Consider the following 15,305-nt stretch of genomic DNA (forward strand, 5'->3'; position numbering starts at 1 on the left):
CTGCTTAGGTGGTGCTGAGGAATTGAATCTAGGACCTCATGCATGCAAGGCAAGCCCTCTACCACTGGGCCTAAGATACTTTTTAAAAGAGAAAAACTCATACAGTTGTTTAGCAGCTTAAACAAAACAATGTGTATAAATCTCTACTGCTCCATCCTTCACTCTACACAGCAAACATATAAAAAGATATATAAACTTTATAACTTTTTGAACAATTGGAAGATGTATGTAATTGGAGAAGGTAGAAGAAAGTTGGTATATGGAAAATCAAAAAGAACTAATAACAACAGTTGAGCTGTGGTAGTTAATCTGTGCTACTAGGATCAAATGCCCTTGAGTCCAAGAGGCAATTTTCATTACCCATATTGGCCCCTTGATCCAATCAAGACATTTGGAGTCATGTGCCCCAATTCAATATGGCTGTTTCCTTCATCCAAGATGGAAGCCCCATGGTGTCCACTGAGGTAGCTAATGTTAGTTGAGGATGACCACGTCATCATTGCAGCAAGTAGAAGCTTCCTTTAAATGTCATGTAATACAACTTTTTTTCCTCTCAGTCCTCCTCTTGTGTCAGGCATGGTAGATTAGACTCTTCTTGGCAAGGTTAATGGGTCTTTGGCCCCCAGAGGATAGTAGGTGTGGTAGGGAGGAGATAGTCAATCAGTGCCTGACTCTAGGCTCCCCTCGGTTCTTCCTATACCTGCTACAGCAGGTAGGAAAGTCAGACCTTTTCTGACTGCTTGGTCCTCTCTAACCAGCCAGCCCTATGAGGGCTTCAGGTGTTCCATGCTGGTGTCTGTGCCCAAGGAAGCAGAACTCAGGACCAGGCCAGGACATAGCAGTTGGCTGAGAGGTCCCACTGGTAATGCTCCAGTATGTACCGGCAGTCAGCTCTGGACTGGCTACTCAAGTGAAAAAGTTGGTCTGCCTTCAAGTTCCAAATGGCTGAAACCACATCTCCTCCAGTGGCTCTCAGTGCCACGTGGCACTCCTAGTGGATGACTCCATATATTCTCAGCTCTACCTCTATAATCTTCCTCTGCCATTCAGGTTCAGGCAAGAGGCCTTAAAAAGGGGAAGCGGCTTTATTGGCTCCTGGTGCTCTAGGGCAGTGACTGTAGGGGAGTTCTCTTTTAGGCAAGGGAGGCTGTGTCCTATTGGGGGTGGGGAGCGGCTGGCTGGCTGAGAAAAAGACTGTAGAGCCAGGCTTGGGGGTCCTTGGGGCATAGCTCTGGTGTGTTGAAGTTCTGGGGGGCTTGAGCCACCCCCTATAGAGCAAGGGCCCAAGGACAGAACTGACTCCAGACTCTTGGAAATGCTTTTCATTTTTGCAGGGGCACATTTCTCCTCTGGCCTCATGCTGTTGGTAAATCCCAAAGATTTGCCTTCTCTCTGTCCCAATCTGTGCTTCCTTGGTGTTGCTCTTCCCTGACAGGTAAAACTCTGAGGACCGGACAGGTGTCTGATGGGCCCTCTAAATCCACCAGTGTCACTGCTGAGGCTGGGAAGTTGACCATTTTTATTTATTTATTTATTTTCTTGTGAAAATACTGTACAGGGGGGTTACACTTACATGGGCAAGATAACGATTACATTTCTTATCAAGCATTGTAGCCTCCTCCTTTGTTTTCCCTTCCCATCCTTTCCCATCCTCCCCTCCCCCGCCCCCCCCCACCCAATCCTCCCGCCCCCCCCCCCACCAAAGTTGTAAAGTTCATTTTCGACATAACGACTTCAATCATTCTGTCCTTTCCAGGTTGTAGAGTCTGTGCTGCCCTCAATGACAGTTATGGGGTCACCAGACTCCATCGGCAAAGCACCTGGCTCTGTGACATCTCTCACACAGCATCCCTCACAAGGCCATGCCTCTTGGAGCAGCCCTTCCAGGTTAGAAAAGCTTGGATGATCCACAGGGTGGAGGGCCCAACAGCACAAGGCAAGCAAGTAGAGGGCTCTAGAACAGATGAGAGGCTTGGCAGCTGGGTCATTCCTTCAGCCAGCTGATGTAGAATGAGACATGACGGGACCCCAGCTCAGGGTTCTTTGCCTCCAGAGAACATCTCCCACAGTGTCACTCCAAACATCCACACATTGGAGACAGAAGAGAAGACTCCTTGGCACAGGCTCTCTGGGGCACTCCATCTACAGAGGCTGGCCAAACACCAGGCCATGCAGTAGCAGTACATGTGGCTGCTCCAGGTTCATCATGATGGATACCTTTTGGAGGAGGTCTCCCAGCTCGGTGCCTACTGGACCTTCAGGACCTGCCCTGAGGGATTTGACAGCCACTGGGATTTTGTAGACCCAGTTCTTAGGCTGGACTCCTGAACGTATCTCTTCAGAGAATCAGCCAGTCTGCACGGGGCTGGTGGAGGCGAAAGCAGCAGCTGTCACAAAGATATTCTTATAACGTTTTCAGGGTGTCTGCTTTTATTTTGAGGTCTTTGATCCATTTGGAGTTGATTCTGGTAGGTTTCTACAGGTGTTTAACCAATTTTGCCAGCACCATTTACTGAAAAGGCTGTCTTTCTTCCATTCTATGTTTTTAGCTCCCTTGTAAAGATTAGTTGGCTATAGGTCTGTGGGTTCATTACTGGGTCTTCTGTTCTATTCCATTGGTCCTCAGGTCTGTTCTTGTGCCAGTACAAAACTGTTTTTTTATTACTAGCTTTATAGTTGAGTTTGAAATTTGTAATTGATATTCGTCCAGCGCTGTTCTTTCTGCTAAGAATTGTTTTTGCTATTTGGGGTCTTTTATTGTTCCATATGAATTTTTGGATTGCTTTTTCTATTTCATTGAAGAATGAGATTGGGATATTGATAGGTATCACATTGAATTTGTATATAGCCTTTGGCAGTATGGCCATTTACAGGAAGGAATAGGAAAATATAGGGCTACTTAGCACAGGCCAAAATTTTCTTAATAGAGACCCAGAAACACCACAAATCAAAGAAAGGTTGGACAAATGGGATTGCATGAAACTGCAGAGCTTCTGCATGGCAAAGGACATAGCTAGAAAGATCAATAGAAAGCCCATGGACTGGGAGATTAGCCATACAGTGGACAAGGATCTCATATCTAATATATACTTAGAACTCAAGAAAATTAATCCCCCAACAACAAATCCTCAAAGAAACAACTGCCCAATAAATAAGTGGTATAAAGACTTAAAGAGAAACTTCTCTGAAGAGGAAATAAGAATGGCCAATAACACATGAAGAAATGCTCAACTTCTCTAGACATAAAAGAAATGCAAGTCAAAAAAGCATTGAGAGTTAGAATGGCTATAATCAAGAAATATAATAACAACAGATGCTGGCGGGGATGTGGCCAAAAGGGAAATCTACTGTATTGTGGGTGGGAGTGTAAACTTGTTCAACAACTTTGGAAAGCAGTATGGAGGTTTCTCAAAAGACTCCACATAGAGCTCCCCTATGACCTAGCAATCCCTCTTTTGGGCATTTACCCAAATGATCACAAACAAGGTCCCACAAGCTACCAGCACAACCATGTTTATCACAGCATTAGTTACCATAGCTAAGATATGGAACCAACCCAGATGCCCCTCAGTAAATGAACGGATCAAAAAATGTGATATATATATTTATATATATATAATGGAATTCTATGCCTACATCAGAAAGAATGACATTGCCCCATTTGTTAGGAAATGGAGAGACTTGGAAAAAATTATACTACCTGAAGTAAGCCATGTCCAAAGAAACATAGGCCCCGTGGTTTCCCTTATTTGCAAAAACTAGTTCATGTCTAGGACAAGCAGAAAAGGTCAAAAGCTATGTACATAAGACCATATAAGATGATGTTAAATGAAATGAACCCCAAGACACAAGTGTTTTTTTTTCTTTCTTGCTATTGTTTTTAACATACTTATAACGCACTATATGGTTCTTTCGTTTCTTTTGTATGTTCTTCCCCCCACGATACAACCCCTGTTTTCACTGTATATGATTCATTTTTCTAATTTGGGGAGGGGAAGGGATATAACAAAATGCTTAAATAAGGATACAGGTTGACCTATTGTAACTGAGATGTACAAAACACTATGCTGAAAACGAACTTTACAATTTTTGTGTGGGGGGAGGAGGAGTTGGGGAGGTGGCCTGGGAAGGGATGGTAGAGGAAAAACAAAGGAGGAGGCAACAATGCTTCATAGGAAATGTACTTATTACCTTACTCATGTAACTGTAACCCCTCTGTACAGTACTTTTACAATAAAAAATACATATAAAAAGATATTCTTATCCTACCATCAGCGCTATTACTTTTTAGCTCACTAAGAATTAGTGAATTGCGGGTGCTAGTGACTCACACCTGTAATCCTAGGTACTCGGGAGCTGAGATGTGTGGGTGAAGGTAAGAAGCCAGACCATGCAGGCAAGTTTATAAGATTCTTATCTCCAATTTACCAGCAAAATAGCTGGAAGTAAAGATGTAGCTCAACCCATAGACCACCAGCCTTGAGGGAAAAAATCCAAGCAAGTGCATAAAGCTCTGAGTTCAAGCCCCAGAAGTAACACACACACACACACACACACACACACACACACACACGGAATTAGAGAATAAAATAAATACATACACACACTAGGACATATCTAACTAGATTTTCTGGAATGGCATTTTTCCATGTTTGATAAGATAGATGTTTTATTAACTCAGGGTGATTTAGAAATGTACACTGCAAAGATCTTGCTGAATGGACAAAAAAGATTTTGAATCCACAATAAAAGCCAAATATTAGGAAAAGAATAAGGAAGAAAACTAATATTGAAAGCTGCTTTCCTTCCGCAGTTGACCTTTCCTTGTGTACATATTCTTGTATTAGGGTGAGATAATGGAGATATTCCAGAACATTGCCTTCCCACACTTCCCTTCCCTGCCCTGTCCAGGAAGCATGTGGCTTCAGTGACTTGTTTAGTTCAATAATGCTGCATGATGTCTTCTAACAAGCCCAGGTGGTCCAGATGTTCTCTGACATTTGACTTGCTGCTTCTAAGTGAGTGGTGATTTCTTCCTTTAAAATGATGACTTTTGGTGTCACAGTGATTGACAGCATTGTTGTTCCCATGACAGGAAGCCCTCTTGTCTTCACTAGCTGGATCAGCTACTGGGCATGTCCAGCGCAGACCCAGTCTCTCATCTTGGTCATCTATGGATGGCATTGGGAAGTCACCTCACTGAAATGAATGAGGGGAACAATGTTTAACACTTGCTCAGTGTTGGCCTTCTCGGAATGGCAATGGACCCCTGACAGAGGCTCTCAGGACTCCTGATCACAGGCCCTGGAAATGGCTAGAGATTCTTTTAGAGATCAGGGAAGTAGACAAAGCCTAGAAGTATAGGCCACACAGCCACAAAAGGTGCATCTTTTCTGTCACTTCACACTGACTTTCCAGAAGCAACGTGAGCCAGTTTCATTTTCCTCCCACTGGCCAGTACTTAAAGGGATCACTTCACAGAAGAAAAGAAAGAAGGCTTCTGGGCCCTTCCAACTGTAGTAATGACTAAGGTTTCTACTAGTGAAATCCCATAGGGCACTGGGGCTCAATGGTTCATTTTCAGGCACTAGTGCTAGGCACACTGGCTTACATATGTGGCCATGAATCCCAAGAATTTGTATGCTGGTTTTCTTCATCTCTATGGTTTGTTGGCTATAGAGCTTATCTCATTGGATTGTGAGTTCAAAAGAGAGAAAATGAGCATGTGGGAAAGCATGTGGGAGCTCCTTGTACGTGGTGACAGGTTTCACAGACACTGGGTGCTGTCCTGTCTGCTCTGGCTGATGTCACAGAACAACACATACTTCCTGTCTCACACTCCTGGAGGCTGGAGTCCAAGATCAAGGTGCCAGCTGATTCTGTGTTTGGTGAGGCCTCTCTTGCTTGAGGATAAAACAGGTGACTTCTTGCTGTGAATTCTAATGACAGAGAGAAAGAGACAGAGAAAGAGAGAAAGAAGGGAGGAAAGCTCTTTTTAAAATTCATTTGTCTAATGTGCAACAAGAATTGTATTCATTTCCTTACTTGTGTAACTGTTACCCCTCTGTACATCACCTTTACAATAAAAAATCCAGTTGTCTTTTTATTGCATGTTTAATTTTATAACAAACCATTTTATAGTACAAGTGATTAACATATATATATGTGTGTGTATATTAATAGATGTGATTATTTACACTTTCACCAATAGGGCACCAAGATTCTCTTTTTTTCACATCCTTGCCGGCACCTGTCACCTCATGTTTTTGTTAAAATAGCCCCTCTTACAGGATATCACACTGTGGCTTTCATTTGCATTTCCCTGATGGCTAGTGATGTTGAACATCTTTTGTGTACCTGTTGGCCACTTTCTGGCCTTCTTTGAGAAAATGTCTGTTCAGGTCTATTGCTTACTTCTTAACTGTTTCTTGTTTCATTGTGTTTTGCTATTGAGTTGTATGTATAGATTTCAGATATGAACCCTGTATGTATATATAAACACACACACACACACACACACACACACACACACACACACACACACACACACACACACACACAGATATAGTTTTCAAATATTTTTTGTCCCAGTCTGTAGGCTGACTTTCCAGTTCATTGATTATTCCCTTTACTATAAAGAAGTTTCTGAGTATGATATGGTCTCTTGTTCCCTTCTGCTTTTATTGACTAAAATTTCAGCATTACATCAAAAAAAGAAGAAGAAGGAAGGAAGGAAGGAAGGAAGGAAGGAAGGAAGGAAGGAAGGAAGGAAGGAAGGAAGGAAGGAAGGAAGGAAGGAAGGAAAAATCACTGCCAAGACAAATAGCAAGAAGCTTTCCTCCTATATCTTCTTCTAAGAGTTATATAATTTCGGGTCTCACATTTGTCTTTAAACCATTGTAAGTTGTTTCTGTATGAGGTATAAGATAAGGGTCCAATTTCGTTCTTTCTACAAGGATGAATACTTTTTCTAGCACTGTTTATCAAAAAGACTGCCTATTCTTCATTGCATGTAGTTAGCAGTCTTCTTATAAGGGTACCATCAGCCCTATTAGATTAGGACCCTATTCTCTCAAATTCATTTAACCTTAATTACCTCCCAAATAGCATCATGGAAAGAGTTACAGTAGGAACAATCTGCCCTGGTGGGCACACTCATGTTACTAAATTGCTAGACTTCACCTATGAAGTTCCTTAAACTCTATTTTCCTTCCTTCCCATCTCTACTACCTCTCTCCCAGCCTCTCTCCTGGCCTTCTCTCTCCCCTTACCTTACCTTGCCTTCCCTTCCCCCCACCCCCTGCCCCCAGCATGCCATTAGAATTAGTTTCATCCAAGGTGCTGCTACTTGGACAGGGCTGTGGCCCTCTGCTCTGCAGATTAGGGACTCTGTCAGCCAAAGCTGACACCTGTAGGGAGTTGACTCTCAGGTAGATTAGATAGTGATTGACAAGGGTAGTCTTGATAGTGATTTGATAGGAGGTTTGCCTGAAGTCTGAAATATAAAGAAGTAAAGACAGCATAAAGAGAGATATTAAGGAATCTTATGACATAATGAAGGTAAAGGGATATAAAATAAAGTACATTTATAGGTTGTCTGCCTTAGACAGAGTCCAGAGGTGCTCAGAGACTTGACTCCCCTTCTCTTGCAAAATTGATCCACATTGTTATTTTACTGATAGGCTTATGATAATGGAATGGGAGAAGGCCCTCTTCTTCCTGGAGTCGTGCCTCTTTTCATGGGAGGTTGGAGGTCAGGGGAGCACTACATCACCACCACCACCACCACCACCACCACCACCCTGCCAAGCTAGTGCCTTGCCCTGTGCCTGCTCTGCTTGACATACAGTCATACATGGATCCAAAGCACACTCAGGAATGCCTGGAACTTACTGGAATTTGTTCAGATACTTCTCATTTCACTGGAGCTTGTAACCATGGAGCCCAATCTACCTCACAGAACAGTAAAAGGTTGAGCATCAATAGGAAAAAGTCCTAGAAATGCACAGTGCATATCCATATTAATACATGTATGAAATTTTCAGCAAACAGATATATGTTCACTATCTCTACAATGGTTTTAATACTTTATGCTTCTCCTAACTTGTATATGTATGCATGAGTAAACTAGTTAATGGACCACAATTGTATATAAAGTCATGTTCACAAGTAAGGCATTTCTAATTTTCCAGTCCTTCTCCAAGCTCATAGAAAAGATAATGAATGGCAGCTGTTACCTCAAGAGAATGAGGGACATTGCCTTCTTCACCTTGGAATACTGTAGAAGGTGGGATAGAAAGAAGTCATTACAGGTTTTCCATTATGCATGTGTATGTCGGGGCGGGGGGGGGGGGGGGAAACGTACCCTTTACTAGGATCTTGTGGGGCTTTGCCCACAGCACTTACTGCTTGACCCATCATCAATATATTCAACATATTTAACTTAAGACTTCAATCCCATTATTATTTTGAGTTGTTTGTTGGCTCTGGATCCCAGAGAAACTCCTAAGGGCCCATGATTTTATAGAAAGATAGGTACCTACTGTAGGTGTGGATGGTGAAATTTATAGGTAACTTGAGTAGCCATGGTATTCAAACATTTAGTTAAACACCATGCTAGATGTAGGTGTCACAGTGTTTTCTGGCTGTGTCTAACATTTCAATCAATAGCTGTGTAGGGCAGATGACACTCCATAATGTGAGTTGAAGGCTTTAAAGGAAAAATACCAAGGTTCCTGAACAAGGAAGAAATTCCACCTCCAGACCAGTCTGACCCATGGATTTCAAATATACCAGCCCTATTATGTGTGTCAATTGCTTAAAATAAACCTCTCTCACATGGCCAGAAAGCAAGAGTATGTGGGGATATCTGGAACCTCACAACTCTCTTGAAGAGGGCTCCTACAATGACCTAAAAGCCTCCCACTAGGTTCCTCCTCTGAATACTTCCACTACCATTCCACCCCCAATAACACTACATGAGAAACACTCAGGTCTCATGTACTTGTAGTAACTTCCTGCACATGAAAGAGCAAGAAGGATGGCTGACAAGTCTTAGGCTGGGTAACAGCAGATCAGGAGGTAAGGGAGTTCTTGAGCTTGAAGCCAATTGTAAGTACCATGAGAACTCTGGCCCTTCCTGAGTGGGCCAAAGGACAGGCAGACTGCCATAACAAATTACCACAGACTGGAAAGCTTACATGACAGAAAGGTATTGCTCACAGTTCTGGATGCTGAAGGCTGAGATCAAGGTAGGCAACACTGGTTTCTCCGGAGACATCTCTCCTGGCCTACAGATGGGGTCTTCTCCCTGCTTTCTCACGTGGTCTCTCTCACCCTGTGGATCTATATTCCAGTTTCCTCTTCTTAGGAGGACAAAGCTCAGATTAGAGGCCACCCTAATGATCTCCTTTTACTTTTACCTCCTTAAATACTCCATATACATTCTGGGGGTACAATGGTTTTCCCCTTACCCATGGGAGATATATTCCAAAACCCCCATGGATGGCTGAAACCATTTTGTACAATCATGTAGCATCCTAATGTAGCTTTTTTCGTGTACATACATACCTGGTACAGTATAGGATGTAAGTGCAGTAAAAGGTAAACAGTAGATAATAATAGAATACTTACAACTACAGTAACGAAGTTATACAAAAGTGTTCTCTCTAAAATATCTTCTTGTCCTGTCCTGTGCTCCCTCTTCCTGCCATGCTGAGATAATACCGTTCCTGCAGGATGAGATGTGGAGAAGGGAATGATGAGACACTCACCATGCACAGTCTGGAACCTTTATAGTTTAAACAATGGTAGGTTTAAAACGAGTATAGATTTCCTTGTTCTTTCCCATCATTTTACAAAGGATTCCTTCCAATCATAGATCTTAACAATTCCAGGATAGAAGGCTTTTTCTTCCCTTAATGTTGAGAGCATTTACCTTTTCTCTTAAGGAAAGCATCTTTTCCTTGGCATATCCAATTTTCCAACATCAAGACTCTTGCTTTGGGAGCCATCAGTCAATAAAATACAGGTCATTTGAACCCAAGAGCTGTGAAGTCACAATATGATAACCAAGATGGCCCCTAAGAGACTAATTAATGAGTAAGTAGTGCATACAGTGTAAATGCACAGGACACAGAGGCGATGCAGGTACAGGAGAGGGCAGGGTGGGGAGCAGGACTGCTGAGATTTCATTACGCTATCAGAATGCTGCAAAGCTCAAAACTTTTACCTTGCTCTACTTAGTGCTTAGACATACTATGGTTGACTGTGGGTAAGTGAAACCACAAAATACAAGCCCTGGACTAGGGGGATTGTACTAGGGGCTGGGTGTCAACATACAAATTCCAGAAGGAAACATAATGCAGTCAATTTTAAAGATAGAAGGGTGATAGCTATGATGTTAGTGTTGGAAAAGGATAATGACACATAATTAGCTTACTTTCCTCATTTAAAAAAAACCTAAAGAAGTCATAAATTAGGTCACATATATAAACATCCAATTAATGACTGTTGAATTAAGACTCTGGAAGGTCTCCCAACTTCTCTTGTTGATAAACTGGTTTCACTCTCAACCCTCTTTCTATCATATGACCCTAGGGAAGGAAGCCAGACATGGTTTAGCAACCAAGTAAAAGGCTAGTTCTCTGTTGCTCTTTGAAGATTGTGACATCATTGATTAAGATCTTTATCCTTATAGCAAGTGAACTGAGGCCAGAGACTTCTCACCGACCCAAAATAAGGATCCATATAGACAGGGAAAAGAGCAGTGTACCAAAGGAGAGGCACAGAAGGGAAGAGTCCATTGCTGGTATCACAGAAAGCTGGCAAATCTCATACACTTCCTAAGGGGAAATGGAGACAGCCTTCAAAGGTGTGTGACATTCAGGTAGCCCAAGTTCTTTATATTGCGTCCTAGTTGAACAGGTAGAAGTAGAGACAAAGCCATGGTGACTACTCAGGTGGTTGTAGAATGCATAGGAGAACAAAGTGATTAGGAATAGAGGTTCTTCAAGGTCAGGAGGGGAAGCTAAAACATTCTCCAGGTAGGAAAGTGTAATGGAATATACTGTAAGAGATGGGGACATAAAAACGAGCTTTACAACGTCGGTGCGGGGGGGGGGGGGAAGGGGGGGAAGGAGAAGGATTGGGATTGGGGGGGGAGGGGGGAGGCTGGGAAGGGATGTGAAGGGTAAACAAAGGAGGAGGCTGCAATGTTTGGTAAGAAATGTACGCATTATCCTGCCCATGTAATTGTAACCCCTCTGTACAGTATGTTCACAAATAAAATAAAATAAAATTAAAAAAAAAAAAAGAGATGGGGACATAGGTCACTGATGACCTCAGGGAAACCTCAACATCTACCTCTTGTTGCTCAGAGAGTTCAAGACAAATTGAAGAGATGGGAAAGGTATAAGACCCTGTGGCTGTGCCAGACAGAGGAGTCTGTAATCTGAAAGTGGCCTCTGCAAATAGAGCCATTTATATGGTTCAGATTACTTTATACTTTGAACTTCAGTAGTTTCCTAAATAGTAAAGTTTTCTCCTTTGGAGTCCAATCTTCTCAAGTAAGATGGAAAGAAAATTTCCTTCACTTCTGTTAGGTGTGGGCTTCAAAGAGGGAATAAATACCTTTGGTAAGTGCCTGTAACAGGCCCGAGGCAGAAAGTCAGCTCCTAAGCTCGGGAAGAGATGTCAGAATCAAGCAGGAGACTCTAGAACCCATGAGCTTCTGGGGCAATAAGGTCTCACCTGCTGCCAAACTGCTTCCAAATATCCAGTAAAAGATGTTTCTGCTAATGAACCAAGTGCCCAACATTCACACAAAGCCCACTGTCCCCTGGGGTTGACTCAAGGTAAAGATTGATTGTGTAGGGGATGGGAAGGTGGCTCAGTGGTACAGTGCTTGCCTTGCATGCATGAGGCCCTGGGTTCGATTCCTCAGCACCACATAAGCAGAAAAAGCTGGAAGTGGCGCTGTGGTTCAAGTGGTAGGGTGCTAGCCTTGAGCTGAAGAGAAGAGCTGAGGGGCAGCGCCCAGGCCCAGAGTTCAGGCTCCACGACTGACCCAAAAAAAAAAAGTATAAGCCGAGTACCCATGGCTTATGCCTGTAAAAAATCCTAGCTACTCAGGATGCTGAGATTTGAGGATCTCAGTTCAAAGCCAGCCTGGTCTGGAAAGTCCATGAGATTCTTATCGCCAATAAACCACTAGAAAACCAGAAGTAGCACTGTGGCTCAAGCAGTAGAGCACTTGCCTTGAGCTGAATTGCACCACAGCCCATAGTTCAAGCCCCACAACTGACAAAAATAAAAGATTTATTGTATAGAAAGGAAAGATAAAAAGAAAGAAAGAAAGAGAGAAAGGAAGAAAGAAAGAAAAAGAAAGAAAGAAAGAAAGAAAGAAAGAAAGAAAGAAAGAAAGAAAGAAAGAAAGAAAGAAAGAAAGAAAGAAAGAAAGAAAGAAAAAGGAAAGGAAAGGAAAGATAAAATGGGTTCCGATAGAGCCTGCTTGGAACATAGGCTAAATTGTACAAAGAAGGAAGGATTGGAAACGATATCTTACTGAATCAGGTAAACACCCAAGATCCAGCAAGAAACCCAGTAGGTCTCTTTAGCAAGGTCAAGAAATAGCTCATCAAAATAATGGTCATCAATTCAAAATGAGTACTAGATAAATACTGTTTTAGAACCCAAGGATACACAGGACCCATACCCCCTCCCCCATAAACACCCCAGTCTTTTCAAGAGTCAACAGTGAGTTACCAGATAAAATACAGGATGCCAGTTAAAATGAATTTCAGGTAAATGAGGAATAGTGCTGTTATAAAATTGTTAGTCATCTAGAATTCAAATTTAGAGATCCTCTTTTTGTTTACGTGTTAAATCTGGTAGCCACCAGCACCTGTCATTTTTCAGGTTATAAGAAATGAATAAGTCTGGACAGGCTGCTCCTGAAGGTTGCCAGAAGGTGTGACATCCCAGATGGTTGGCCAGGTTGCTTCAAGGGCTTGATCAGCAATTCCTAAATGTGTCAATGCTTTTGGCTGTCATCTCATCCAACTGGTTTTACAAGAATAGCATTTCTTGTCCCCATTCCTAAAACTCCAAAGACAGGCAGGCTCAAGGTACAGTGTGATCAATGGTGTATACCCCACCAAACATAGTTCATAGGTCTATTTGTCATTCTCAGAGTTGACACCACGTTGGGCTAATAGCAAGATGGTGGCAGCAGTGCCCAACACTACTCCATGGCATGGCTATACTATTGGCATGACTTACAAGATGCAGGGAAGAAGAGGTTGAGGTGTGGGTGTTATTAGGAACACATTAGTATCATAGGTTTTTGGATTGCTAGCCAATGAAGAACAGGAGAAGTGCAGAATAGAGTCAAAGAAAAATCGTATCAGTTGGTGGAAGTGGCTCACATTTTATTAGCTTATAAAGAATAATGACAAGACCGGGCACCAGTGGCTCATGCCTGTAACCCATGCAACTCAGATGGCAGAGATCTGAGAATTATGGTTCAAAGCCAGCCAAGGCAGGAAAGTCCATGAGAAGCTTATTCCAAATAATCACCAGAAAACTGGAAGTGGTGTTGTGGCTCAAAGTGGTAGAGTACTAGCCTTGAGCAAAAAAGCTCAAGGACAGTGCCCAGGCCTTGAGTTCAAGCCCCATGACTGACAAAAAGGAAAAGAATAACAACAAAAGTCAATTCAGTAACCAACTTAAAAAGGTCACACAAACCAGTCACCAGTGTCTCATTCTCCTGTAATCTTAGCTACTTAGGAGGCTGAGATCTGAGGATCACAGTGTAAAGCCAGCCTAGGCAGACAAATCCAAGAGATTTTATCTTCAATCAACCAGCAAAATGCCAGCTGTAGAGGTATGGCTCAAGTGGTAAAGCTCTAGCCTTGACTAAAAAAAGCAAAGCAAGTTCTTGAGGCCCTAAATTCAAGCCTCAGTATTGGGAGTGAGGGGGTGAGAATTAGAACCAAAAATGACTGAAAATTAACAGTCCAAAGGATCCAGACCCTCATGGGACTGCCTGAATCGCAATTCCTACACTATTTTCTAAAATATTGTATGACTGCTGAAAAAGGAGCCGGAAACAATTGATTTGTTCTTTTGACTATTAAGAAATTATCTGTTGCCAACAAATGCACAACATGAAAAACTCAGGAGCAGTTTTCATTATGGCTGATAGAGGAAAAACCCTGGCTAATTTATGGAAATCCTTCCCACTGGGTCATCTCTACATCAACTTGACCCTCATTCACTCTTTCATGAGCCTGTCTTGAAGTCATTCACATAAAGTACAGAACTATTTATGAGCAATAAAACAACTTCGTCATACCTTTCAGATGTCATGCAATTCTTTGAGAGACATTGCCAGAAGTTCCCCACTTTAACACAATGAGAGGACCTCAAGCGACAGCTATGCCTCCAGCCTCCCCTAGATTAAAAAAAAAATTCAAAAGTAATGTTAAAGGTTTGAAATGTCAAACCTCAAATCCTTTTTTCAGATTTGATGTTCAATATTCTATATATGAGTACAAAGTTAACATCAATAATGAAGGCCTTTTTAAACCTCTGATATTTTAATCTCCTACCACTAATTAACCATCCCTCTGAGAAGCTTGCATTTAACTAGAGCATCTCCTGTACACATAACCCCCTAGTGTTCTGAATCATCTTCAGAGTATCCTTTGTTCCCTAATGGGTCAGGAACTGATTATTTGCCTATTCACTTCAAAAACACTTGAATTTAATTTCAAAGTATTTTCCAGTATTCTTTCAATCAACATTGCTACTAGTACAAACAGATTGTCTTTGTTTGTTTTGTGTTGCTAGTTGCTATACTAGAATACTCTGCACTAGATAATGGAAAAAGAACAGAGATTTATTCCTCGCAGGTTTGGAGACAGGGAAGTCCTGCATTTGGTGAGGATCTTCTTTCTATGTCACCCCAATGTGTGAAGTAGAGGGTCAAAAGAAGCAAAGAAAGGGAAAGGGAAAAGGAGAAAGAATAAGAGAGGAGCAAACTTTTATAGAAAACCTATGCTTCTGATAACAAAAACATTTCCCCATAAACATGAATCGACCTATTTGGTAGGACTCTCATGACCAACTTACCTCTTAAAGCCTCCCCTCCCCCCCCAACACACTTCTTACAGTTGCATTAGGAATTAAGTTTCAAACCCATGAACTCCAGAGGACACATTCAATTCATACCAAGCCAGGTACCAGTCACTCAAGGCTGTAATCCTAGCTGAGGATTGTGGTTTGAAGGTAGCTTAGACAGG

General features: G+C 42.1%; 1 pseudogene; it reads right to left on the reverse strand.

The window, feature by feature from the left end:
- Nucleotides 1-817: 817 nt before the first annotated feature.
- LOC122108422 lies at nucleotides 818-2,186 on the reverse strand (annotated as a pseudogene).
- Between the last annotated feature and the right edge of the window lie 13,119 nt (nucleotides 2,187-15,305).

Source organism: Dipodomys spectabilis, unplaced genomic scaffold (assembly GCF_019054845.1).
Source record: "Dipodomys spectabilis isolate Male_0828 unplaced genomic scaffold, ASM1905484v1 ptg000059l, whole genome shotgun sequence".
Classification (NCBI taxonomy): Eukaryota; Metazoa; Chordata; class Mammalia; order Rodentia; family Heteromyidae; genus Dipodomys; species Dipodomys spectabilis.